Genomic DNA, 26,345 nt, shown 5'->3' on the forward strand with positions numbered 1-26,345 from the left:
GTGCAAGTTGATAACTGTAATTGGGCCACTAGTCTTTGACTTTGGTCCTGCTTGCTTTGAAGAAACTTTCTCACAGAAAACCATTTTGATGTTAAAACCTATAAAACAAATGTGCTGAGCTGGCTCTGAGTTGTTCATCCCTCATCAGGAATGAACAACCACCAGGCCCCAGCTTTTTCTCTTTATGTGCGTCTGTCTCTTTTCTCCATCCCCCACCACCCCTCACTGGTTTTCTGAATTAACAACGGCCATGCAGCTTGCAGCACTTCAGAAAGAAACAGCTTTATTATCAAATTAGCATCAAACCAGAATGTAATGCACACCCCAGGCAATTAGTTGGAGATATTGCAAAGACAGAAACATATCTCACCATTTTACAAAGCAAGGCAGATATGTGCACACGTTTTCAAGACATATGATAACTAGTTCTCAAGCCAGAGGACTTAAGAAAGACACCGACCGACGTTAAGCAGAAAAAGGACATTTGATTCTCTTTAGGGACAATGACTCAAAGTCATTCTTCCATGCCCAAAATGCTTTAGAAGAAAGAAAATGACACTGTTCGGGAACTTTCGAAGATATCATGAATACATTTTGTGTACAAGATGTCACAGACTGTTTAGCCTAAATTCAATGGGCAATTGGGTAACCGTGACAGCCATGTTTGATTATGCAAAGTGAACATTAACTCCTCCTATCACTATGATGGGAGGTAGCTTTGCAACTTGGACTGGAGCTCCCAGGGAAGATAGCTGGGAGTCTGTGTGCTCTGTCCCTTGATGCTGAAGTTTCAAAGAGATGATATCCAGGAAGACCTGGATATCATCTGAGGAAGACCTTCCCAGATTGCAAGGTTGGAAAGAGGCTTATTGAGCTCTTAAAAAAATTTACATATATCTCAAAGGGGTAGAGACATCTTGCAATTACAGGTTTTCTAAAGTCAGAGTTTTAACAAAATGATTTTTGACAGGGAGAATTGAGTCTTGTTTTTCTTTCTTAGTTTGAATTTTCAGGTGTCTTTGCAGCAGCCATGCAGGCAGTCTCCTCAAGGAAGTCACGTTGGAGAAGGTAAGGTAATGTTTCTCTCCTGTAGTCTCCTGAAGAGGTGCAACCATGCAGTATTCTCGACTTTAGTTCAGTGAAGTCAGTTTTGGATTTTCGATCTCCAGAACTGTAAAAAATGCAGTTGTTTTAGCTTGTGTTGTCTTAAGTCACTAAGTTGGTGGCAACTTGTTACATCAGCAATAAGAGACTGATACTCTAGTTAATATATTCCTTATTACAAGATAAGAAAAGAAATGCAGTGTGCATAGGAGGTCACTGTTACAGCTAGCTTTGATGTGAGAATCACTTTGGAAACACTCATAACAGATTTGTGATCATTAGTTTTCTATCCTTTGCTGTGTCCACTGCACTAGACCATAGAGTTTTAAGTAAGATACCACTGGCACATACATGCCTGTAATCCCAATGACTTGGGAGGCTGAGGCAGGAGGATTTTAAGTTCAAAGATAGCCTCAGCAACTTAGGGAGGCCTTAAGCAACTTGGCAAGACCCTGTCTCTAAATAAAATATAAAAAAAGGACTGGGGATGTGGTTCAGTGATTAAGTGTCCCTGAGTTCAATCCCTGGTACCAAAACCAAACAAACAAACAAACAAACAAAAAAAACAAAACTAACAAACAAAAAAATCAAATAAATAAAATAAAATAATGGATGCATTAAAGTTTCATGACATGAATATTTACTACAAATAGGGGATGAGTTCCAACCTTGTCTCCTCTCTTCCTTAGGGAGACTTGTTCATAACATTAGAAATCATGTGGCTAATTACACATACCTAAGAGAACAGTGGCTTGGTGAAGGTGGGGGCACCTTTTTTTCACTCTGAGTGTGCATTCTCGGCCAGGCAATCCAGATTGCATGGAGGCACCAGGAGTTTTCGCCTCTGCAGGGTCCTCCTATTTGTTCTCTGCCCACCTCAGTTTTTATGTTTACAGTTGCAGGAAAGCCACCATAGTGCCATTTGAAACATTCGTATTGTAGACATTTGAAATATCCCATTTTGTGCAGGAAGAAGAAGGAAAGGAAGGATAAAAAGCCATCTGCCAGCTGACTGAGTCCCTTAAGGCATGTTCACGAAAGCCCCTCAAGGCCTCCACGTGCATCGTTGGAATGGCCATGAGCAGAGCCAGTTGCAGGTGCGGGTTCTTTTTAAAGCTGAGCGCATTACCACCCAACGTTGGAGGGGTTCTGTGACTACAAAAGGAAGGTAGAAGAGGTGGCCGAGCAATTAGTGGTTTCTGATGCACTGCTCTTCCCCAATGGCCCAGGAGATTTCAGAAACTCTGCTTCAGATTTCTGTTGTCTCACTACCAGTGTGTCCAAAATCAAGGAGATAGAAAAATTCATGTCTATTAGTTTTCCACATGGATCTCTTTGGAATCAAATTCTGGCATTACTGTTCTTATTTCTTGTTCCATATTGATTTTCCTGCAATACATGTATATTTTCAAATTGAGTTAACATCTAAAAATTCAGCTTCATAAAAATTTGTCTTCAGAGTTGCTTAAAGGATTCCACAGATGATAATTTCCTATTTCAAATGAAGATTTGATGTTCTTGTGGAATACCGCCATCATATTCATGCAATTTATACCAGAGATTCTTTTTTTTTAATATTTTTTTTAGTTGTACATGGACTCAGTATCTTTATTTTGTTTATTTACTTTTATGTGGTGCTGAGGATCGAACCCAGTGCCTCACACATGGGAGGCAAGCGCTTTACTGCTGAGCCACACCCCAGCCCCTATACCAGAGATTCTTAAGCATTCTTGATTCAAGGAGCTTTCAGAATTTCTATAATTCTTTACTACCATAACCCCCCAAAACAAAACAAAACAAAAATGCCAAAAAACTTAATATTTCCCTTTATGAAATATTTAGGTCCTAATATCTTAATAAGTATATGTGTTCTAACAATGTAGTAGTGATTTCAAAACAACAACAAAGAATACCCAGAAATGAAAAAGAAAGATAATATTTTTATTTTATTCTTAAATAACTCACATTACTTATTAACGGAGTATCTGTGATGGATATCTCAAACTTTGGAATCAGATTCTGACATAAAGGTTCTTGTTTCTTGTTCCATGTTGATTTTATTGTGTTGCATTCCTTGCGTCAAAAACACTCAGGGTCACTCCAGGGGAACTGGGCTGCACGAAATAACCACACAAGAGACAGAGATACCTTTTTCTTTGGAGGTCCTGTGACGGTTCCTCTGACCTTAAGCGTCCCCATAAAGAGAGAGCGAACCAGTGAGCAGGTGCTGAACCCTTTTATTGAGGAGAAGCCATTCAAATGAGTCCAGGGGTCAGGTTTCAGGGGGTTGAGTCTAGCTTCCTGATGTCTGCTGTCAGCAGGTTGACTGTGGCAACTAGGAAGGTCACACTCAAGGGCAGAGTAAGAGAAAGGGACACACAGAGTGTTTCCATGGAACATTCTATCCAAAACAGGGCAAAGGGGTAATACCACAAAGGAACAGGTGAGTGTAGCTCGATCCATGGGGCTGCAGGAAGGCATGCCCATGCATGAAGACATATTCTGCTACTTCAAGGATCGGGGAAGTATCCAGGCCACTATAAAAGTGACCAGGTCACTACGAAAGTGACCTACAGAGCTTCTTCCAATCATGGGAAGGAAAATGCTAGTCATTCAGTGCAACCGCCTCCCACATTCCTGCAATACTTGTTTTGCTTTTAAAAACAAGTAAACGTCTAAAAATTCAGCTTCATAAAAATTTGTCATCATCCAAAGAAACACCATATAACTTGCTGTTGAAATGCTGAACTATCTCAAGACAGTGGATCCGAGGGTCCTGGATAGAAGTTGGCTGTTCTGTTCTTCTTGCGTGGCATCCCAGGAGCTGGCTGTGCCACACCAGGACTTCTGGGCACCCCATAGCTGGTCTTGTTGGCTCCTACCATTAACCACGACAGTGTGGTTTAAAATGCGTCCAGCTTATACCTCTTTTAAAGATATGGTAAAGTTATTGGCTGGTAAAATAATTAACCAAACTTGGCAGATTTTGGGTCATACATGTCATACAGGCCAAAGTGCTGTATGACATGTCATCTGAGCTTCATCTTTGTGGCATATCATAGGGTGTTGGCTTAGGTGAAGGAAACACAGTACACAGGTCACCAAAGAGGGGTTGAGAGGAGGTGGTGTGATGGACCCACCTTTTTTTCTGAAATGTCTAACATAACTGTGAAATAGGATAGCCCCACTTGCCATGGTCACCGTGGGATATGGTATGGAACTTACATGTCCTCCCAAGGCTATGTGCTGAAAGCTTGATCTATCAGGGGGTGGTACAAACTTTAGGAGGTGGGGCCTAGTGGGAGAAAGTTAGGTTCTTGGGGGCATGACTTTGAAGTGGATATAGAGACCCAAGCCTCCTCCTCTCTCTTTTTGTTGCCCTCCCTCCACAAGGTGAGCAGCTTCCTTTGCCTCATGCTCCCACCACATTGCTCTGCCTCACCACAGTCCCCAAAGAAACAGAGCTAACTAACCATAGATTAAAACCTCTGAACTGTGAGCCAAAATAAATCTTTCCTGTTTTTAAGTTGTTTATCTCAGGTATTTTGTCACAGTAATGGACATCTAACTGATTGTGAAAATATGGATTGATCTGTGTGGAAAGGGCAGTGTCACAGAATGACATGATTCAACAGATGATACCTGAAACAAATTGAGACGTTTCCTTACAAAATAGCAGCTGGTTCTAACAAATGTTTAGTATATTGGTTTGATCAAGGACCAAATTTCATTCTTGTATTTTCATAAAGTGGAAAGATATTATTTTTTTTTCTTTACTTAAAATATGGGAAGTTTTCTTTATTGGTAAAGGCTTTCAAGTTATATGAATTAGGATTTTCAGAAAAGCCAGAACCAATAGGATATATGTATGATGATATATATGTATAGGAAGACATTCATTTTTAAGATATCAGCTCATTTGATGATAGAGGCTGAGAAATCCCCAGATCTGCCACCAGCAGCCAGGAGACCCAGCACAGCCTGGTGCAGCTAAAAAGGCCTGAGAACCGGGGAGCTGATGGGTAGATTCCAATCTGGGTCTGAAGGTCTGAGCTCCAGGTACTCAGAAGGCAGAAGATCCATGTCCCAGCTCAAGCTTCCAGGCAGAGGGAGTGCAGATCCAACCTCCTTTGCTTTTTTGTTCTAGTCAGGACTTCAGCAAGTGGATGATGCCCACCCAAATTGAAAAGGGAAGTCTTCTGTACTGGGTCTATTGACTCAAATGTTAATCTCCTCTTGGAAACACCCTCACAGACACATGCAGAAATAATGCCTAACCAGCCATCTGGGCACCCCATAGCTGGTCTTGTTGGCTCCTGCCATTAACCACGACAGGGTGGTTTAAAATGCTTCCAACTTATACCTCTCTTAAAGATATGGTAAAGTTATTGGCTGGTAAAATAATTAACTGTAAACTATCTGAGAGAAGTGATATAGCATTTTCCCTTCACACAGCCCTTTACAAGTGATGTTCCATGTGACTTTGTTCCCTGGAACCAATGATGAATCCTTCATGTAGATGTTGCTGAATTTGCCTGGAAAGAAAAGTCACTGGCTTGGAACTCTTGTGACAGTTTTACTTGGTTGGGACTGTTTTTATTAAAAAGAAATCTTGCAGGAGTTGTTGTGCTCAGGGCTATCTTTGAGAAATCTTTCCAATGCCAATGGAGCCAAGGAGGCAGGTGCTGTTGAGAGGAGCCATGTTGGCCCAGGAGAGAGCGAGCCTGAGCAAGGTGTGGGCTGGTTCTACCATGCCATAAACGGGATAGAGATCTTTCTAAAATCATCTTACCAGCTGAGAAACTCCTAGCAAATGGGAGAGAGTCATTGGCAAATTTGGATAAAAATAAAGAGTACATTAAAAACAGATCTGCATGAAGGATTCACCGTTGAGTCCCATAAAAGGAAATCACTTGTAAAGGGCTTTGTGAAGGAAACATGCTAAATCATTTCTCACAGAAAGTTTGCAACTAATTATTTTGCCAGTCAGTAATTACCATAGTCTAAGGGAGGTATAAACTGGAAGCAGGCTAAATCGTACTGCAATGGTTGATTGTAGGAACCGACAAGACCAGCCACAGGGTGCCTGGATAGCTGGTAAAGCATTAATTTCAGGTATGTCTGTGAGGCTTTTTTTCTAGAGGAGATTAACATTTGAGTCAATAGTTTGAACCAAGAAGACTTAGACACATATGCTGTCTATACCTTATTGTGCACCTCAGGTCAACAAGTTTAGAAATCAGATTTTTACTTTACCAGGGGTAATAACTTAGAGACAGCAGCTTCTATTTATAGATATCTGATTGTGTATAGGCCATGTATAGGTATAGTCTAAAACAACAGAATGTGGTCATTAGTTCCAATCTATTAACTCACATTGGCAGCATGTTTCTTGAGAAAGTTTTCTCAAGGCACTTTCTTAACTAAACACTAGATGTTTGGCTGCCTGGTAAACACAGAATTAAGACAACAATAATTCTTTTTTTTTTTTTTTTTACAAAGAGTCTTTCCATGAATGCTGGGTCCTGCTTCACGGTGCATATTTCTCTGGGTAACCGATGTCAGGAATGAGAGTCGGAGCTCCTTCCCTGAAGCATACCCACAGCACACTGGCACATTCTCTTTCTAGCTCTCTCCTTCTGCTAGAATCCTTGCATATTGCCACCCTGCATCCACATTTTCCTTCCCCAGTGGTAACATTAAACGAATCCAATACATGGATCGCGTGCTGGATGTTTAATAGCAGAGGTATGGCTGAGTGTGTTTCAACACAGCAAATTGGAAAAAACCCAGTCCCTTACTGAGGGAACACGGCGTCCATTCTTAATGCCAGTCATCACTGGCCAGAACACAATTGTGACTGGGCCCTAGCAGAACAGAGGGAGGCAGACAGAGACGTTGGGTGTGGAGCTCGGGAACACACAGAGGCTTTGTCTGGGTGACTGGCAGCTCAGTTGGTATCACATTCCCCTGTTTATCTTTGAAAGTGGGGAACCATGTAGCTACAAATCTGTAAAGTCAAGGTCAAAATCTTGGATGAGGCAGATTTATACCAAAAGTAAAGATGGAAGGGCAAACGAGGAACCATTTAGACTTGTTTCTCTCAGATTTGATCGACAGACTCATTATTATATACCTCCCAATCACTCAAAATGGCCTTATAGTTGCTTATTAAACAAAGCACTCATTTTGCTGTATTTATACAGCACAGCATGGTCGTTGAAAATCTCTGGCTTGTTTTTTATCTTTTTTGATCAGATGAGACTAGGCATTTCAAGGTAGTATGATTGTAGGATATTTTAAAATTTAAAAAACAAACCTTTTACAACATATATTTTGATATACAGTTTTTCTAGGTAAATGACCATTGACTAATTGCTGATATGACTTTATGTGTGTCCAGGGGTCCCCTTATCTTACCCGTGTCACACACATCTCCTTCCTTAAGGTAGTTTTCCTCTGTAGATCATTTATTCATTTATACTAATTTTCAATAATCTATCTGACAAAAGGTTTGCCTTTCCCTTATGCAATTGTGATTGTCCCACATTTTAGGGGGGAAACTATGTGCTTTAAAAAGAAGAGACACCAAACAAGAATGAAGTTTTAGAATTAAAAAATATGATTTTTCAAAACAAAGTGTTTCAAAATTCAGTAAGAGGGATATAATGAAGCAAATAGGAAAGTCTGATAAGAGAAAAACAGAGCTGGGAGCTTGGAATGAGTGAGAAGAATAAGAAACAATTCAGATCATCATTCGAGACAGTTAAAATGACAGAGATTTCAGAAAGAAAGAAGAAAGGAGAGGAACAAATCTATAAAAATATACAGAAAAAAAATTTCAAAATGGAATATTATGAATTTCCAAATGAAAATGGTCCCTCAAGTGGGAATGAAAAAACAAAACAAACAAAAACAAACCCCTCACATTGAAGAATAGCGTGGTAAAGTTTCAAAGGACTTCGGGTTAAAATAAGACCCTTAATATGCAGATGCTAATTCACAATAAGATGGTGGGGGGTCAGTAGGGAAGAATAGCATTACCTTAGATTAGGTAGAGGGAAGTGATGGGAGGGGAGGGGAGGGGATGTGGGGATAGGAAAGGTAGTAGAATGAAACAGACATTATTGCTGTATGAATATATGTGACTGCATGACCAATATGATTCTGCAACATGTACACTCAGAAAAATGAGAAATTATACCCCATCTATGTATGGTATAACAAAGTGCATAAATGCATTCTACTGTCACGTATAACTAATTAAAACAAATAAAAAATAAAAAAAGACCCTTAACATTTCCAAAGTTTTTGGAAAAAAAAAAGTTGTAGGCAAAAAAACAAAACAAAAACTAAACTACTCTCACACAAACAAAAACGAAGCCACAAAATAAAATAACTCAATATAAAATCCACTAAAAACTTAAAAAAAAAATAGACAAATGAGATTCCGAAAGGTCTAGAACTTCTCAAAACAGAAATGGAGAAAAAAAAATAGAGAAAAGAAATATATTCATAATACTGTTCAACCTAGAATTCCATATCCAAGTAGGCAACCAGTGTGAGGATAGAATACAGCAGCTTTCAGATAAGCAGGCACTTGGAAAAATCTTCTTTATATATACCCTTTCTTTCTAAGGAAGCCATTGGAGGGCTTATCTCAGAAGAATGGGCGGGGGCAAGCCACAGATGAGAATGTTCTAGAGTCCAGAACAAGGTGACTCCATCTTAGCAAAGCAATGGGAGGAAGAACCAGTGCCCCAGGACCAGAGAGCGGGTGGCCTAACACCAGAGAGGAGGACAGAGGATTACAGAAGACCAGAGACGTAAGAGATTAATGCATCCGAATGCCTGAAAATCACTAATCAGTATTTGACAGATCTGCTGGAGTATTTGGAAAAATGAGTGATAAGTAGATTTTAAAACCTAAGCAAATTAAAATAAATAAATGAAAGCAAAACCAGGACAATTATTAACTTCAGGGAAAAGAAAGTCATACAAAGAAAAGGAACAATTATGGTTTATCATAAGACTGTGGGCACGAACATTCACGTTTATAGTAATATAAACACTGACTGATGTAACTTCACTCAGTGGGGGAGGGGAAGGGAAAGGAAGAGGAAGAAGTGAAATGTAAGAAAAATAATCCTCAAAAGGAAGCCAATAGCCTTCAATAAATCAGCATATAAATGGCTGTGTGAATAACGTAGCAATATGGAAATACACAACTAAAAAATAGTTAAATGATGGAGTGGGATGAGGTGGCACCATGAACCGTTAGCATCTCTCTCTCTCTCTCTCTCTCTCTCTCTCTCTCTCTCTCTCTCTCTCTTTCTTCCACTGAGCTACATCCCTAGACCTTTTTATTTTTAAATTTTTAGACAGGGTCTTGCCAAGTTGCTGAGGCTGGCCTTGAACTTGCCATCCTCTTGCCCAGCCTCCTGAATCACTGGGATTACAGGTGACTATCCTGTGCCAGGTTTCACAAGTGTTTGATGAATATAGAAATTATATCAGCAGCAACATATTTTCTTACAATTGTCCAATTCAGAAGCCTGAGATCAGGGTTTTAGCAGTGTGGGTTCCTTCTGAGGACTGAGGGAGGAATCTGTTCCAAGCCTCTCTCTTTGGTTGTAGATGGCCATCTTCTCCCATCTGTCCATATATGTCCTCCCCACCCCCATGTGTGCAAATTTGTATAAAGACATGGATCATGGCCTACTTTAATGATTTATTTTAGCTTGACTACCTCTGTGAGGACTCTGTCTTTAAATAAGGTCACCCAGAGAGGTGTTGGGCATTAGGTTTTCAACACAGGAATCTGGAAGGCAAAGGGACACAGTTCAACCTTAACATGTGGGGATTGTCAGTTGCAGCCATAGATTCTATGAGGAAGTCTTCTGAAATGTTAGCAAGTTATAGCATTAATTTGGGCTGAGTCCACTTGAAGTCCTGGGAGGTCTTAATCCCATGTGGAGCACAAGGCTGCCATTCAACAGGAGTGACACTGACTCAGATGTGGCCTCCTAAGCAGTTTTTCTGGAACTGAGAATGCTGTTGCATGAAGGGCAGACAACAGAATTAAAGAGATAGTGTAATGAGCATTTTGTGGACCCTTCATAATTTGGTTGCATAAATGGTATATCACTCCATTTATTATGGGGTAGATTGAAGATGGGACTACAAAAATTTGCCATTAAGATTTGAGAAGCAGAGGAGTCCTTTAGTAAAGATGGGTTTTTATAATCTATGATCTTGCGTTTTTAAATACATCTTGATTTCCAGTAGTTTGGGGATCAGAAAGGAAGACTTTGCAAGTGCCACTCACTCTTGTTTGTAAGTTTCTTTAGGGCCCTGACCATGAGCGCTAACGTGGTGTGGCACTTACTACTACTCATGTGTGGGATGCACCATTTGAACAAGTGTACGCCTCTCAACTGATTTAATCCTCCCTCTGGTCCGATGAAATTTAATAGAGCACAGAGGGTTATGGGACTTGATAGCGTAGCTCCCTCATTTTAAGAAAAGGATAAGAACATATTGAAGATTGCAGTCAACGCCATCATGTTAATTGAATGATATTCACTATTTACCAAACCATTTACCATAATAGATGGTTTATAGAAGTTTTAATAAATTTGAATGCATAAAGGTGACTGTCACAGAATCTTCCAAATTCAATCTCAGTTGTGATTAGACTAGATTAGACTTTCGTTAAGTCAAGTGTGCAAAGATGTGTGTATGTGAGGGTTAGTCTTGGTGTGTATGTGTGTGTGTGTGTATGTGTGTGTGTGTGTGTAGGTGGGAAGGGAGTGTAAATGGGTATTTATCTGCCTAGAGTATAAAAATAGGAGCCCAAAGACAGGAATTTGTTGGTGTGACTCCAACACAGTTCATGGCGGAAGGCTATGACTTGGGATGTATGGGGTGAGGTATGATGTGCTGGGGTGAGGTGGTTACTGTGCTGTTGTGGGCGTGTGGGTAAGAGAGCTTGGTTGTGTGGGGTGAGCTGGTGCGTGGTGTGGATGGACTTAGCCTGTGCTTGCACACGGGCTAGAGCTGGTTGGAAGAGACCTTGGTGATGGGGGAGGTTTCTCATGGGTATTGATTACATGGGACGTGGGAGTTTGAGCCTGTGAGTGTGTGTGGCTTTAGTGTGGAGATGGGTTGTGGGTGCGTGCATGTGTGTGCATGTGCGATATAGCTGTAGCTTACTTTAGCTTTTGTTTAGGTTTTCTTTTGCTCTTTGTTTTGGTCATTGTTTTTGTCTTTGTTTGGCCTTTGTTTGTCTTTGTTTCACTCTTTGTTTTAAACTTTCTTTGGCTTTTGTTTGGTTTTTCTTTAGCCTTTTGTTTACACTTTGTGTGGCCTTTTTGTAGTCTTTGTGTAGCTTTTGTTTTAAAGTGCATCTTGGCCGGGAGGACCCATCAAAAACACCTTGTGTAATGAAAAAAACCCAGATATATAATCTCTCCCTATATATTCTGCATGCATTGAGGTAGCCTCAACCCCTCAGGGACCTTGGTACAGAAAAGGAACCTGTGACACACAGCAACTGCTATCTGAAGGTAAGAAAATGTCTCTGGCTTTTGTCTTTTACTTCCTTTTGTACCTCATCCTCAAGTGGCAAGTGAACGGTCGTATGGACCATTTTGTTACAGCGGATTGTAATAGCGGTCAAGGTTGGAAGGACAGAAAAGAATGGAGAAAACGAGACTGGAAGAAGGAGCAGCAAGTTGCTTTCTGATGTGGGCAGAGAGCCCTCCTGGAATGTTCGTGTTAATGTTTGGGATTTGTCTGAGCCTGGGGAGAGGCTCTGAATCCTAACTCAGGTTTCCTCAGATTCAAAGACCCCTGTTGTTGCAGTGAGATCAATGGTGCTACTGAGTTCTTTTTTTTAATCCCTATTTCTTCTTTGATACTTTGTCATGATTTGAAAATGAGGTTTTCTTTCTTATCTGAGTGCAACTGCTTCCCCCATACAGCTGAATTTATGTGTGTGGGATATTCATGGAGCAACAAAGACCAAATCTTAGCATTGTGCTCCCTGTAGACCAGCAAACTTAAATTGAAAGACATGGATGCCTTGTCACATACAGAATCTCTTAGAAATCACAGGGAGTCTTTCAGTTCTATAGTTGATTAAAAAAAAAAAAAAGCAAAGAAAAGATTATGTGTCAGGGGAATACAGTCATGAACTTGGCTACGGTACTAGGATGAAAATGGAGAAAAGGAGAATTTTTAATGCTCTGTGAATAAAATAGGGAGACAGAAAACAGATTGCAGCCAGATGTGCAGAGATGCTGGTTGGTGATTATTTAGAATGACAGGGGAATTGTTGGTGAGTGGATTTCAAAAATTGCTTCAGAGTTACAGAAAAATTGCAAACAGTATGAAAATTCCAGACTGCACCCAGTTTACCCAAATGTGAACATTGTACCAGATCTGCTTTAACATTCTCTTTCTATAGCAACAAATAATACATTTTATATTTTGCTGAGCCATTTGAGATTAAATTGCAGGCATCATCAAAATCAGAAAAATACTTTGATTTCCTCTAGAGATATCTAGACTTCATCAATTGTCTCTGCTGTCAATCCAGTGTGATTGACTGACTTCAGTTGTTCTGTCTTTTTGGTGTTCTTTAATCTGGAACTGTACCTGAGATAGCTATTCTCCTTCACTGACAGTGACAGTTTTGAAGTGTGTAGGCCAATTATTTTGTTAAATGTTCTTTCGTATGGTTTTGGTGTGAAGTTTTCCCATAATTGAGGTCACAGTTTTTGAAGGAATATGATTGCATTTTGACTGTGAATATTCAAATTGAACCATTTCTATCAATTTTTTTTTTTTTTGGTACTGGGAATTGAACCCAGGAGTGCTTTACCACTGAGCCATATCTCCAGTCCTTTTTATTTTTTAATTTTGAGACAGGATCTTTCTAAATTGTTAGGGCCTCACTGAATTACTGAGTCTCGCCCCAAACTTGCGATCCTCCTACTTCAGTCTCCAGAGTTGCTAGAATTATAGATGTGCCCCACAGTGCCCCACTGATCCTAAAAATTTTTAATTCAAGGTCTTATTTATCTGAGAGTCTCTCAGATTTTAAATCGTTGATTATCTATAATCTTTGTACATGAAATTACAAAAAGTTATAAATCCAGAAATTTTAGAGATAATTCCCAAGCATTTACCCTGAGTGTGTCAGAGCTGACCTTTGATTATAAATGGCAATTGCCATGATACGTCCATGAACTTGGTAAGCTTAGATTGGTATTTCATTTAAATTATTTTCATGTGTTGGGCTCATGTCTACTGCACTATGAGTGTTCCTTGCATAAATGTGGCCCTTCCTTCCTAAGCACAGCCAACTGCTGATACTGTTCAAGGAAGAGTTGTCCTGAGGAGCCACCCAGCTCGCTGGCATCCTTTAGCAGGTTGGCAGGGTGTCTGCAGTAATGGAGGAGGCATAGCTCTGCCAAGGTTGTGAGATACTGATCAAGTATCTCCTGTGTCCAAGAAACCACATACCAGCAAAGAACTCTCCCTTTGTATCACCAGGAGTCAAAATTCTGAGATCACCAGTCATTCTTAAAATATTCTCTACATAATCTGTGAGGTAGGAAATATTATCCACATTTTACAGATGAGAAAATTGAGATCCAGGGATCAGCCTATGATTGATTATACATGGCTAGCAAATGGCAGAGCCCACAACTCAAACTAAGATACTTACTGAATTTTATGGATGACAAGTATTATTATTATTATTATTATTATTTTACTAGTATATTGCACACATTAAAGTTACAAAAATTAAAATTAAAAAGGTGGGCTGAAAATAAACTACTTCAAAAATAACTTTATACCCTGATTTGGACATTACATGTAGACCTGATTTCCTTTCAGGCTTCCTTTATTTTTTTTTAAAGTTATTAAAACAAATTCCTTAGATATGCAAATAAAAGCATTCATTTCTCCCGGCCCCCTCAGGGAAGATCCAGGAGTTAACCAAAATCAGAATGTTGAGGTAGTTGATTACCCTGCTAAGTGAGCTTCCTAGTAAAGTTAACAGGACCGTTCCCTGAGGGAGATGAGGGAGATCAATGTCTTCTTACCTAACAATGAAATTAAAGGAAAATTTTTGGGGTTCTGCACAGTGTGCTATTTAAGGCTAAGAAGCTTGGCTAGTGGGAAAAGGAAGCATTAACTGTTACGACTGTCTTATCTGGGCCATGGAAGTCACCCTGTGGTTTGGTAAAGTGTTTTACATACTTAGAGGATTATGTTTTCCCAAGACGAATCATCTTGGGGAAAATGAAGGCATGAAGACCCCTTTTTTCTCTTTCAGTCAAAACAATTGGGGGTCAGGACGTGGAAGGCTCAGAAGGCCAGGAGGGAATTGTGGATGGGAGTTAATCTTCTGACAACCTAGAAGTCTGCTGGGCTGGGACCACAGAAGGAGGCTCTGTACCGTGGGCTCCAGCAGTGACTTCTTCCATTGGCACGGAGGCCACTCCTGCATCCGTTGTTTCTGTTATCTTTTAAGCATTAGAGTCAGCTGGGCTCTGGGTGGCTAAGGAAGCACCCTGTTTAAAAACATACTTGAGATTTTGTTATTGATCAGATATGGTGAGGCCAACAGATCAGGAGATGAGTGACATTGGAAAGTTTGTTACAGTTCCTGTTTTAGTCAGATTTTTCATTGCTATGACTAAAAGACCTGACCAGAACAATTTTACAGGAGTAAAAGAGGTCTCAGTCCATAGATAGCTGGCTCCATTCCTTGGCTTGAGGTGAGACAGAACATCATGGCATAAGAACGTGGCAGAGAGAAGCAGCTCACAAGATGATCAGAAGGGGGGGGGAGAGAGAGAGAGAGAGAGAGAAGAAGAAGAAGAAGAAGAAGAAGAAGAAGAAGAAGAGGAGGAGGAGGAGGAGGAGGAGGAGGAGGAGGAGGAGGAGGAGGAGGAGGAGGAGAGGAGAAGAGAAGAGAAGAGATTCAGAGACGGAGACACTCCACTTGCCAGATACCAAATATAAACCTCAAAGGCACGCCCCCAGTGACTCACCTCCTCCAGCCACACCCTACCTGCCTTCAGTTATCAACTCAGTTAATCCCATCAAGGGATTAATTCACTGATTGATGGATTAAGGCTCTCTTAACCCAATCATTTCTCCTCTAAAACTTTCATTGTTTCATCTGTGAGCTTTTGGGGGACACCTCACATTCAAACCATAACAGATCCCAAGAGGAGGGGGACATGGGGACATGAAATTAGAGGAAAGGGGCCACATGAGGAAGTACCAGTTTCCTTGGTCAGGAGTCAAGAGGAGAAAGGGGGAAGCAGGGGTGGAAGTCTTTATTGTGGTTTTGTGGGGAACAGTAGGAAATGCAGGATAAGGGACTAGGCAGGTTTAGGATTGGCTAGTGTGAATAATTTCTTGGGACTCTGGGATGTAGAATCTGTTCCAAGTTAACTGGGATCTGGCCCTGGGGACATCAGGACAGAGGAATATTTGTTCATCCTGTGAGAGCTTAATGAAGGAGGTAGTTGGAAAATCTGGGCTCTGGATTGGTTGATTTCCATATGAAAGGTGAGCTCACAAAGGAGTCACTGGCTATCTCTAGGAATTAACTAGTCCTGGGGAAGGCAGCCTCTCCAGGATCAGCAAGACCCCCAATGCCAGAGCATTATGAACACAGAAAATAAGAAAATACAGTTAATACAGTTAGTGTCCACATTTGGAGTGAATGAACATGGGAAAGGAGAGCAACATTTAGAGGCTGGAATAACAGCATTTAAGATCCAGGACATCGGATACAGAGGCCTTCATGGAAAGTGTAACTATTTTTTATGGGAGTTCAAAAATTAATAAGGAAGATAGAGGAATGGATTCTCAGAAATCTACAGAAGTGAGTTGTGTAGTAAACTATCATAAACATAGTTTCTTAAGACTGTTCCCATTTATTACCTCACTGTTCTGTAGATCAGAAGTCCTGTGGGCTTGTCTATATCTTCTGCTTTGGATCTCACAAGGACACGAAGTGGTTGTCTGCAGAGCTCCTGTCTAGAAGAAGCTCTGAAATCCAGGCTCAAGCAGGTTGTTGGCAGAACTCACTCCTTGTGGTTGTTGGGCTCAGGTCTCTGGTTTGCTCCAGTCAGTAATGGTGGGTTGAGCTCTTCTCAAGCTAGGAGTAACTCTGGCCTCGTCTTCTGTTGCATTTCTCTGACCCCAGCTAGAGAAAGTTCTTGGTTTTTAAGGGTTTATATTATCCGACTCACCCAAATCATCCAGAATAATCTCCCTGTAAAATCCTTGGCCTTCACTATGTCTGTAAAGTTTCTTTCGTTACATAACATAACATAAGGTATTCAGAAGTTTCAGTGATTAGGATTTGGAAATTTATGGGGCAGTCCATTCAGCCTACTGCAGGGGGCTTAGGGTCAATGCAAATGTGAATATTAAATATACAGTGAGCACATACATGTTCTATGTATAGTCTAGAGTTTGCATAGAAATCAGGGAGCAGTATAAGTAGCAGTTACCAATCAACCAAGGCATAAGACCTGGCTTAAAAAATCTGAAATAATACTCATATTATACTCATTTAAAGTTTCTCACATGGGATAATAATAACATTTACCCTCAGAGACATATTGAAGGGATCTTCACAATACCTTCATGCAAAATGTTTTCAAGAATAACTGAAGTCAATTACTTAAGTTTAGAAACTGGTTTATTATATTTTAAAAGCAAGGTATTAAAGGTCTAACGTGGAAGACAAACATTTTTTTTGAGGGGGGAAAGGGACTCCATCATGTTAGGTCCTTGATGTGGAACTTTGGTGACAGAATCTCACATTTCACTTCCCCTCTCTAGTCAGTAGCCAAGAACAACTGTCCAAGAATTCTGGGTAAACGCAGAGCCTCTTGGTTAAGGAGGCTGGAAGCTAACTTATGACATGGAGTTGTACTGAGACTTCCTTCTTCCTTTTCCAAATCCCCATTTACTACATCCCAAGTCTGAAGATCTGTTTGTTTTAGAGGAAAGGCCAAGAAGGTCCATCTATGTTGCCAGAGGAAATCGAGAGATACAGGAACAGGGAAGTGTGTGTTTTCTCCCAAGACTGGTGTGGGTCCTGAGCCTTGGCCACTTGGCTTGTGGTCTGGGAAGGCCAGGCTGTCCCAAATGGAATAAGGAACCATATCTCTGGAGAGAGAGAAGGTGAGGGAAAGAGAATAGGGAGAAGAAATGGTAAGATTCTGGCTCTCTTACTGATCCAAAGGCAAAAAGTAAATCATGAGCAGGAGAAAATATATGTACAGCCCACAGGCATAGGAGATCTTGCTGATTATGTTATAGAAAGTTGGCTCTGGCACTTGCACATGGAAACTTATGACTTAGAGGAGGCAAATATATCGGTATAGAAGGCTTAAGAAATTTTAACTAAAAGTAATAATGGACAAAACTGTAAGTTAAGCAGGTAAACCTCAAATATTAAATTCCAGTCAGAGGGAGTAACAATTGCCTTTTATATAATTAAGATAAATGGTGCATTCACAGTCTATTTCAGACTCCCTGTAGGAAACACAAGGGACCAGACACTGGTACTGAGAGACACGGAAAACCTTCTTAGGGCTTCAGTTCACTGGAAAACTAGACTGTACTTGGGCATCACCTTCTCTTTATAGTCAATATTTATTTAAGATAACTTGGTTCTCAGATAAAGCTACTAAGTTTTCAGAAGTGAATAGAATGGTAGAAGCTAACTAACTTATGTTGAATAAATTGGGGACTTCAGAACCACAATGTCTTCTGTAGTTGAAAAGCTTTTTTTTTTCTGTATGGTTCTGTCTTACATATAACTTTTTAAAATGAACATTCAAGTTTCCAAGTAGTTCCTTGGTGCCCACCAATGCTATTAGCTGATGTTCATTAATTATGAGTGTATAGATAACTTAGTGTCAACATCATGTTAAATAGAGGAAGTTGAGGAATTCTGAGTTAACTGGAAGCCTCCATTCAGGTATTTATTCTCAGTTCTTCACAAGCTTGTGACACATTTCATTCATTCATTCATTCACTCATTCACTCACTCATTTACTAACTCAAATATTTATTGAGAGTCCATGTGGCAGGCACTGAGCTAGCATCTGGAGAGTTTACATTTTTGTGGTAGTGGAAAAAAAATCGTATGCAACCCCAACAATAATAAAAGCAAATGAGAAGCACCCCAGGAAGCTATATAATTGTGAAATGATGGTGTTTATTGTTAATCTAACTAAATGACCAGAAATTTTTTTCTCTGAGAGAGGGGTGTTTGACTTGAAATTTTCTATTCTCAAACAGGCATTGCAAGAGGAGGGCATTTGTGGAAAAGAGACTATTATTATCAAGTGTCCAGGGTAGGCAGAACCATATTTTATGGTTATATTTGAATAAGGAGAAGCACAGAGAGCTAGGGGCTAAGTATCTTTTACAGCTCCCCTTTTCCTGACTTGGCTGGTTTTTAGGAATCCTCACAGATTAAATAAGTTATTATCATGAAACAGATGCTGACATTAAACAAAATGCAGACTCCGAAATTATCTGTACCACCTCCAGTATACGCATCGTTCCCTTAGGAGCCATTTATTCCCTAACTGCTTCTCCTTCTTCATGAAATTTTAATTCTGTAGATATACGACATATTGTTTATGCATTGTACATATCTCTATGCTTTGTTAATAAAAAGAACAAGATGTTTTTAGTCCCCTGCCCCACTTTTCATGCTTTTCACCCATCTTCCTTTAATGTTAACATTTTACACAACCATGCAGTTCAATTAATAAAACTGATAAGTTAACATCAATACAACATTATTAGCTAACTACGTCTCTCATCCACATTTCACAAGTTTTACCCACTAATATCCTTTGTCTATGTCAGGATCGAATCCGGGATGCCCCATTGCATTTATACTGTAAATTAAAAAGGAATCTTTAATTTTCTTTTTTCTGTGATGGTTCCTCAATCTTTCTTTTTCTTTTATGACCTTGAGACTTTTAAAGAACACGGATAAATGATTTGTAAAATGTATTTCCATTTGAATTTTTCTGGTGCCTTTTCACAATTAGATAGATCATGTTTATGAATTATTGAAAAGAATCCCAGAGATGATGTTCCCTTTCAGTGTGTTGCATCTGGGTAAATGATGATGATCTTTCTTATTACTGATAATGTTACCCTGCTTCATATTATTAAGGTGGTATTTTCCAAATTTCTCCACTATAAAATTATTATTTTTTATTTTTAATTAATAAATATTTCTGTGGGGAAGAGATATTTTAAGACTCTGCAAATATCCTGTTTTTCATTGACCTTTCACTTATTAAATTTAGCATTCATTAGTGAATGCTGCTTGAAGAAATTATTATTGTGTTCTAATGGTGGTTTATTACTTTCTCATTGCATATGCCTTCATTAATTGGAATTATCCTTTCAGAAATAATTTATTTCTTTTCTCTTTAGCATAGTTATATGACTAATTTTATATATTAGTCATAGTTATATGACTAATTTTCATTAATCACATTTATTTGTCACCATCTGCATTCCATCTTGAGTTCCCTCCTATTCCCTATATCGTGATTGGTTTTTTAAATGATGTATTTTTATTCCATATTGAAATTTCTCATCTTCTCATCCATTGTGCTCATCTTTTCTCTAATTTCTTTCACATATTGATAATGGTAATCTCTGGGTCTGCTTCCATTGATCATTTTGTCTCTTGATTTTTCAGTTTCCTTTTGTTTCTTCAAATGTCTAGTAATTTTGGTTTTCAGTTTATTTTTTGTAAGACGTTGTAAATAACAGATTGTAGAGTTTCTGGTTTATGTTAAATTACAGATGGATCACCTTGTTAGGACATGCCTATTTGATCTTTTCTTATTCCTAGGAGTGGTCCCTATCTGGGTGAAATCTCCTGGTGTCTCAACTGAAAGCTTGGGGTGTTCACTAAGGTCTTACAATGTTTCCCCAGTCGTGTGTGAACTCTGAAATCTCTTCTCAGTTATCAGCCTCTTCAGAGATTTTTATTCTTAGGTTTCACACAGTATCCACCTGCATTTGCACAATTTTGGATTTGGCCAAGTAGCTGAGAGAAAGTATAAATATCTCTCCCCCTTTCTGTTATTCTCTCCTTCACCCTTTTATGTCTTAGCATCCCCTAACTCTTGTGTCTGTTTCTTCCTCTCTCTGCATTGGCTCTTTCTCCCTGCATAACAGTTTGGAAAATATCTTTAGAGAAAAACCAGTATATGTGTGGTTCACCTCCTTTGCTTCCTTCCTCTCAAGGATTATATCCCTGATGTGTTTACTGTTCAGTGCTTGAAAAAATTCTTTCGTGTATTTTGTTGAGTTTTCTTGTTTTTCACTGGGAGTGTAAATTTGAGACCTGCTCCTATGTACTGTATCATGACTGACCTTGTTTTTTTTTTAAAAGAAAGTTTGCAGATTTAGAGCTAGGCATGATGGTGGTTACATGCCTGTAACACAGCAATTTGGGAGCTGAAGCAGAAGGATCACAACTCTGAGGCCAGCCTGGGCAACTTAATGAAACCCTGTTTAAAAACAAACAAACAGGCAACAAGAATTTCAATTATTCTACCAAGTAGGTGGTAGAACATACTAGTAATTCTTACCTGATTTGAGTTAAAACTCAGAAAGACATATGTGATTAGTCATTATACAGGGTTACCAATTACATCTTTATTACTAGAAGAGCAAATTATCTACAAAGATAATCAATCCACATTACAAATTTCTTTTGGGCATTATTTTTATGTCTAAAATCTTCATATTTTTTAAGACCCCCTTTGTTCAAATGAAACTTCCAAGATCTGCTATATATCAAGAGAGGAAGAGGATAAGTTTATGATTAATCACATTAATGTCCATGTTGCATAGGAAAACAAGACCGATACCTGTCAAAGTTTTCACATCTGTCTTCTCAGAGCTCTAAGGGAGAACTTTCCTTTAACCCATTACTGATTCCTTTGATTGTGAATATTTGCATTTTTAGAGCCAGACTCTAGAATTTTATTAATTAGTATAATAAGCAAAAACCAAGCTTGTGGAGCTCAAATTCACTAGAAGAAATGGAAAAAAGACTAAAAACGTTTTATTTAGTTATAGTAAATTAATTGGAAGTATGTCTTTTTTTTTTTCTTGATGGTAAGGTGGCTTTAAAAAGTTTGCATGTGATTTTGTGACTATGTCTTTCTCCCAACCCCGACTTTCAGATGACATCTAGATCAAACATCATGATCCTTCCTAGGATGGCGAGAGTGGAGCTCCATACAAAATCTACTTGAATTATTTACAACTTGAGTAACCAGAACACTAATTAACCAGAATGCATTCTACTGCTTCATTTTTTAGGACAAAAAGAAGCCAATGATACCAAGACAAGCTCATAACAGAGATTTAATCACCAGATGTGTACGCATGAAAATACAGGTACAAATGAATCTCTTCACCTTTGGATCTGCATCTAAATTGTTGCATAATGAGTACGAGTATTCAGAATTTCACAGTAGAATCAGCAAAAGAACTTGCAAGAAGAGTTAAACACTTTTGCAGTATGCCCAGGAGTCTCACAGCATTCTAGATTTGGGGAGTAGAAATAAAACAAACAAACAAACAAAAAGAAAACAACTCTGTATCAGAGTGTTTTTTGGCCCAAGCCACCATTTTTGTTCACACTTGACAAACCTATGTACTGTGCACGACAGTCATCCTATGAACAAGTCTAATTTTCCTTATGTCCTCAGACTCCACTCGGGGAAATTCCTTCCATTTCTTTGTCTTAACTGAATCTCCCCAGTCTTCTGAGAATAACATTCTCGAATGGGGCCGTGTTGTGCTTCACGTAGCTCCAGGTTTGAGAGTTTGGTCAGTGTCTTCCCCTGCCCCCTTTCAGGCTGCTAGACTTTCACTCTCTAGTTAAATCTCTACATTTTGAAGCTTGTCGTCCATTTCTTATGGGGGGCCTTCACCTGATCTCACTCGGTCACTTCTCCTCCTTATTCACTGATGGTTTTATTATCAGAGCCCTCACTTCTTTTCCACTGCCAACTCCATTTGTCAACTTGGATGACTTTAATAGTAATGCCAATGAGCTAACTCAACCCTCCAGTGAATTATATTCAGTCTCCTCCATCCATTGTCACTCTGTGGACCTTGTCAATACTTGAAACCACTGCATCCATCAAATAGCACAAACATCTAGCATTTCATTTGCAGCCTTCCTTTTTTTTCCAAATTGCTTTTTTAAGTGTCCCACTACAACCATTCTTCACTAGGTGCTTCTAGTTGACTTGCCTTTCCATTTCCCCTGTCTCTTTATGAATTTGTTCACCAATGTATTCATCAATCACTCTTTTATACCTTCTCTTTCTTTCTATTACTGGTAGATTCTAAGATTCATTGTTTCAATTATTCTCTTGCAAATTAACTGGCAAATCTCAGCCCTGGATCAACCTATCTATCTTCTCCATGTCTATGCAAACCGCTGAGAATAATTGGAGAGAAACGTGGTGGAGCAGACTACCCATCAGTGGCCAGTGAGCTCATCTAGACCCTGAAAACTTCCTGGTACCCTGGCACATTTCTACAAAATCTCTTTAAAACTTATTCAATTCTCAAATCTCCTCCTCTCATAGCTGTCACCCTTGCTTCCAATTTCACTGGAAAAAAATGAAGCTAATAGATAAGTACTTTGCTCAGCCAACTGTTTTCTCTCTTCTAACAAAGGCCAACCACTCTAGCTCCTCAAGGTTGTCCCTAGAACATTGATCATTCCCTCTTTCTGATTCAATTTCAATTTCCTCTTTTGTAGCTGGACCTTTTCCATCGGCATCTATGCCTGCTCTCAAGTGTCTCATTGCCTCAAACTAACCCATCACTATAACCAACCAATCACCCCTTTGCCCCCACAAAAAGCCTTCTGGAAACCACATGCATCTTCAGCTACCACACTCTCCCTTACTCCCTTCTCAAACTTCTGGCCCGCATTGTCTGTAGTTTCTCTCCAAATCTTTAGCCATTATTCCTTTAGCAAACCCTCAAATCGAACTCTTGTTTCCACTGCTCCATGTGAACAACTTTGGTTAATGTCACCAATTCTCTCCACACCACACAGTTAAATATGTTTTCCAGTCCTTACATCACCCCACCTCTTGGAATCATTCTACGAGGCTGTTGACTCCCTCTTTTGAAACATTCCTTCCCTTTGGTTCCCGTGATGACACATGTTCCCCACTTCCTTCCTACTCTTCTGACTCTTTTATCTTTTGCCATTCACTGTGCTGCAAACTTGGAGTGCCCCAAGGCTCAGTCATAGTTGTTTCTCATTCCACATCCTGCTCTCAAGACAGTGCCATCCACCCTCTAGGCTCAACTGGCACCCACACTCCATCAGCTTTCAAACTCCATATCCAGCTATACTTCCTCTCTGACTGTCCATCTAACATCTCCATTTGGATACCTTTGATCACTTCAGAAAGACCCTCCCACCTGCCAGCCCTGTAGAAAATCACGGGATTATTCATCCCACACAATAGCAATGTAAATGCTCATGTGCATAAACCAATCTTTTATATATAAGAAAACAAAGCATGTCATGTTATTTGTGTATCATTTAGCAGAGTACCATAATTATTGGGTGCTTTTCTGCCTCCACTATAATGCCTGAGGTTTTGACTCCTAAAACAGCTACTAAAATATATTATTTGTGTGCTTGGGACACCAATCTTTCATTCTTTCCCCAGAATGGCCAGAGTCAAGTAGATCTTATTTATCAGAAAGGGGTTCTGCTCGGTTCCAGGAAGTAGTTGTCTACAGGCCACTAAAAGTGGTCCCTGGACCACTTTAGTTTGTCCTCATTGCCCCAAAACAAAGCAAAGCAATGAGAGCATCCAACAAGCCTTTGTTTTGGGTCCCCAAATGGGTAGTGACCTCCAATATAATTAGAATCCTCTTATTCAATTACTTTTTCATAGTCTTGGCAGGTCCCCAAATCAGTATTGGATTTTTGGCATCTTGCTGTCCTCTGTGGAAAAGCACCCTGATTCCAAATAAATATTTGTAAGAAATTTTCCATTACCTGTCACTGGTTTGTTACCAATGATCTATTGTTCAACTTTTATTGTACTCATTTGTAAACATAATCATCGCCAAGGAGCCAAGTGAATAAGCAGGGACAAATGGAGAAGATGATCTTTAGAAACAGCATTTAGTAGTTAGGACCAATGTTCAGGTCCTGCCTTTTTGTATTTTTTTCTGTGCTGGACTGATTAACACAGAAGCCATTGTCATTACTGTGTAACTCTACACGCCTCCAAGGAAGGCATTAGCCTCTGGCCTGAGAGAAGATTAGCAAGGCTTTAGGGACTACCACAGGCCTCTAAGGGGGTTGGTGAATGTGGAATGAACTTCCTCTGCAGTGAAAATCAATTGCTTTTGTCACAGTTGGAGGCATTGGGGCTGAGCAGTTTTTAGAAGCCTGTAGTGGGGTCATGTAAAAGAAAACCAGAGCCTGGAGTGGAAGGTTTGAAGCACCCCCACCCCATGATCGTTCTGGAATAGCTCTTCTGCCATCACACCTGTGCGTTATTCCCCGACAGGAAGCCAGGGGTTTTATTGGCAGCCAGGGGCTCACCACCCTATGATGGTTCCTGGTGCCAAATGCAGAGGGCAATCAGTGTTTGCTGAACCGATGAGCCCCCTTAGGACTCTGACTTCTCCATCTCTCTCACTTGCAAAAAAGGAGCTATTGTGAGACTGGAGGTGAAAGGAAGTTAAGCCCTTGAATAGTGCTGGTTTGTGTTTCATGCCCTGTCTTTGCTCTTATGATTCTTACTGGGACCTTTGGTCTAATTTCACTTTGTCGTTCTTTTAAGTAGTCCATCCATCTCCTAATCTATTATGACAGGCCACACTCCATACGTGGATGTTTCTGAGCTTTCTATCCGGCTCCATTGATCTGCTGGGTTTTTTTTTTCCAAGCCAATATGCTATTATTTCAATGAGTGTAATTTATGGTGAGTGTTGATATTTGGTATGACAAGATTTTCTTCATGTTCAAAATTATCTCTGTTAATCTTGGTTCTTCATACTTTTATAAGACCCATGGGATCATCCTGTCAGTTGTGTGAATATCTGATTTCGATTAGAATTACATTAAATCTGTAGATTTACTTGCACTGTATTGATGGTGTTGCATATTTCTCTTTCGGCATTCAAAAATATTTTGTAAATTTTTTCACGAGGCTCTTGTGTTTCTTTTAGCTGATATATTTCTCTCTCTAGGTGCCCTGTGGTTTTATGGTATGATGGTCTCTTTTATTTTATATTTTCCGATTGGATCCTCCTGATCTATGAAAATGACAGTGATTTTTATATGTTGATCCATGTCCAAAAATCTTGTTGGATTCTTTTTTCTTCTTTTTAATTCTAATTTTTTTTATGGGTTTGTGTTGATGATGATTTCAAGAGCAGGGTTGACCAATAATAATAAATGGTAGGTGGTTTCCTTTTTGGAGAATCTGATTTGGATGGAGTGTTTCCAAGATTTTACCAGCAGAAGGCAATTCCTTCCCTTCCCACTATGCTAAGAATATTCATCATGAATGGATACTGAATTTCACGGAATGCTTTCTTAGTATTTAGTACTGATCATATTTTCCCCTTTCATTTATTAATATAGTAAATTATATTTACATGCCTTTCAAATTTAAACCAGTCTGAGATTGATGTCATCTGGTTTGTATTACAAAACGTTTTACCTGTTGGATTGGAAAAATGTTTGGGTTTGATAACCCACTTTATTGTGCCTTGGGGAAATGGTCATTTTCATATATTGCCCGTAGAATGATGATTTTGCAAACTCCATGGAGAGCAAGTTGGCAAATCTACCAAAATGCATGGTATTACTTTCTGTCACATAACAAACACACACAGATAAAGACATGGCAATTGACAGGGAGGAAAGCAACCAGCTTTAGAGATTTCAGTTCATGATCAGTTGGCCCTACTGTTTTAGTTCTGTGTGGCATATGGAATGGGGTGTTGGAGCAAAACTGCTCACTTCCTGAACATGAAGTGAAAGAGACAAGGAGAAATGGATTGAGGTCCCACTATGCCCTTTGAAGTCATGCCTCCCAATGACCTAAAGACCTCTCATGAGGCCCCGC

The 26,345-nt window shown here is 39.5% G+C and overlaps 1 protein-coding gene across 2 annotated transcripts in view; it reads left to right on the forward strand.

Moving 5' to 3' along the window:
• The first annotated feature begins 11,516 nt into the window (after window positions 1–11,516).
• Mobp (myelin associated oligodendrocyte basic protein) overlaps window positions 11,517–26,345 on the forward strand; it is a 46,991-nt gene continuing 32,162 nt past the window's right edge. Inside the window, exons 1-2 of one of the 2 annotated variants that reach the window (XM_058576600.1) lie at window positions 11,517–11,672; window positions 21,532–21,609. The gene's annotated coding sequence lies outside the window, so the exon portion shown is untranslated. The remainder of the gene's footprint in view (window positions 11,673–21,531; window positions 21,610–26,345) is intronic. The other variant, XR_009226038.1, reaches the window with a different exon arrangement.

This window comes from Marmota monax, unplaced genomic scaffold (assembly GCF_021218885.2).
Source record: "Marmota monax isolate L192 unplaced genomic scaffold, Marmota_monax_Labrador192_F-V1.1 WCK01_AAM20220418_F8-fsc00021, whole genome shotgun sequence".
Lineage (NCBI taxonomy): Eukaryota > Metazoa > Chordata > Mammalia > Rodentia > Sciuridae > Marmota > Marmota monax.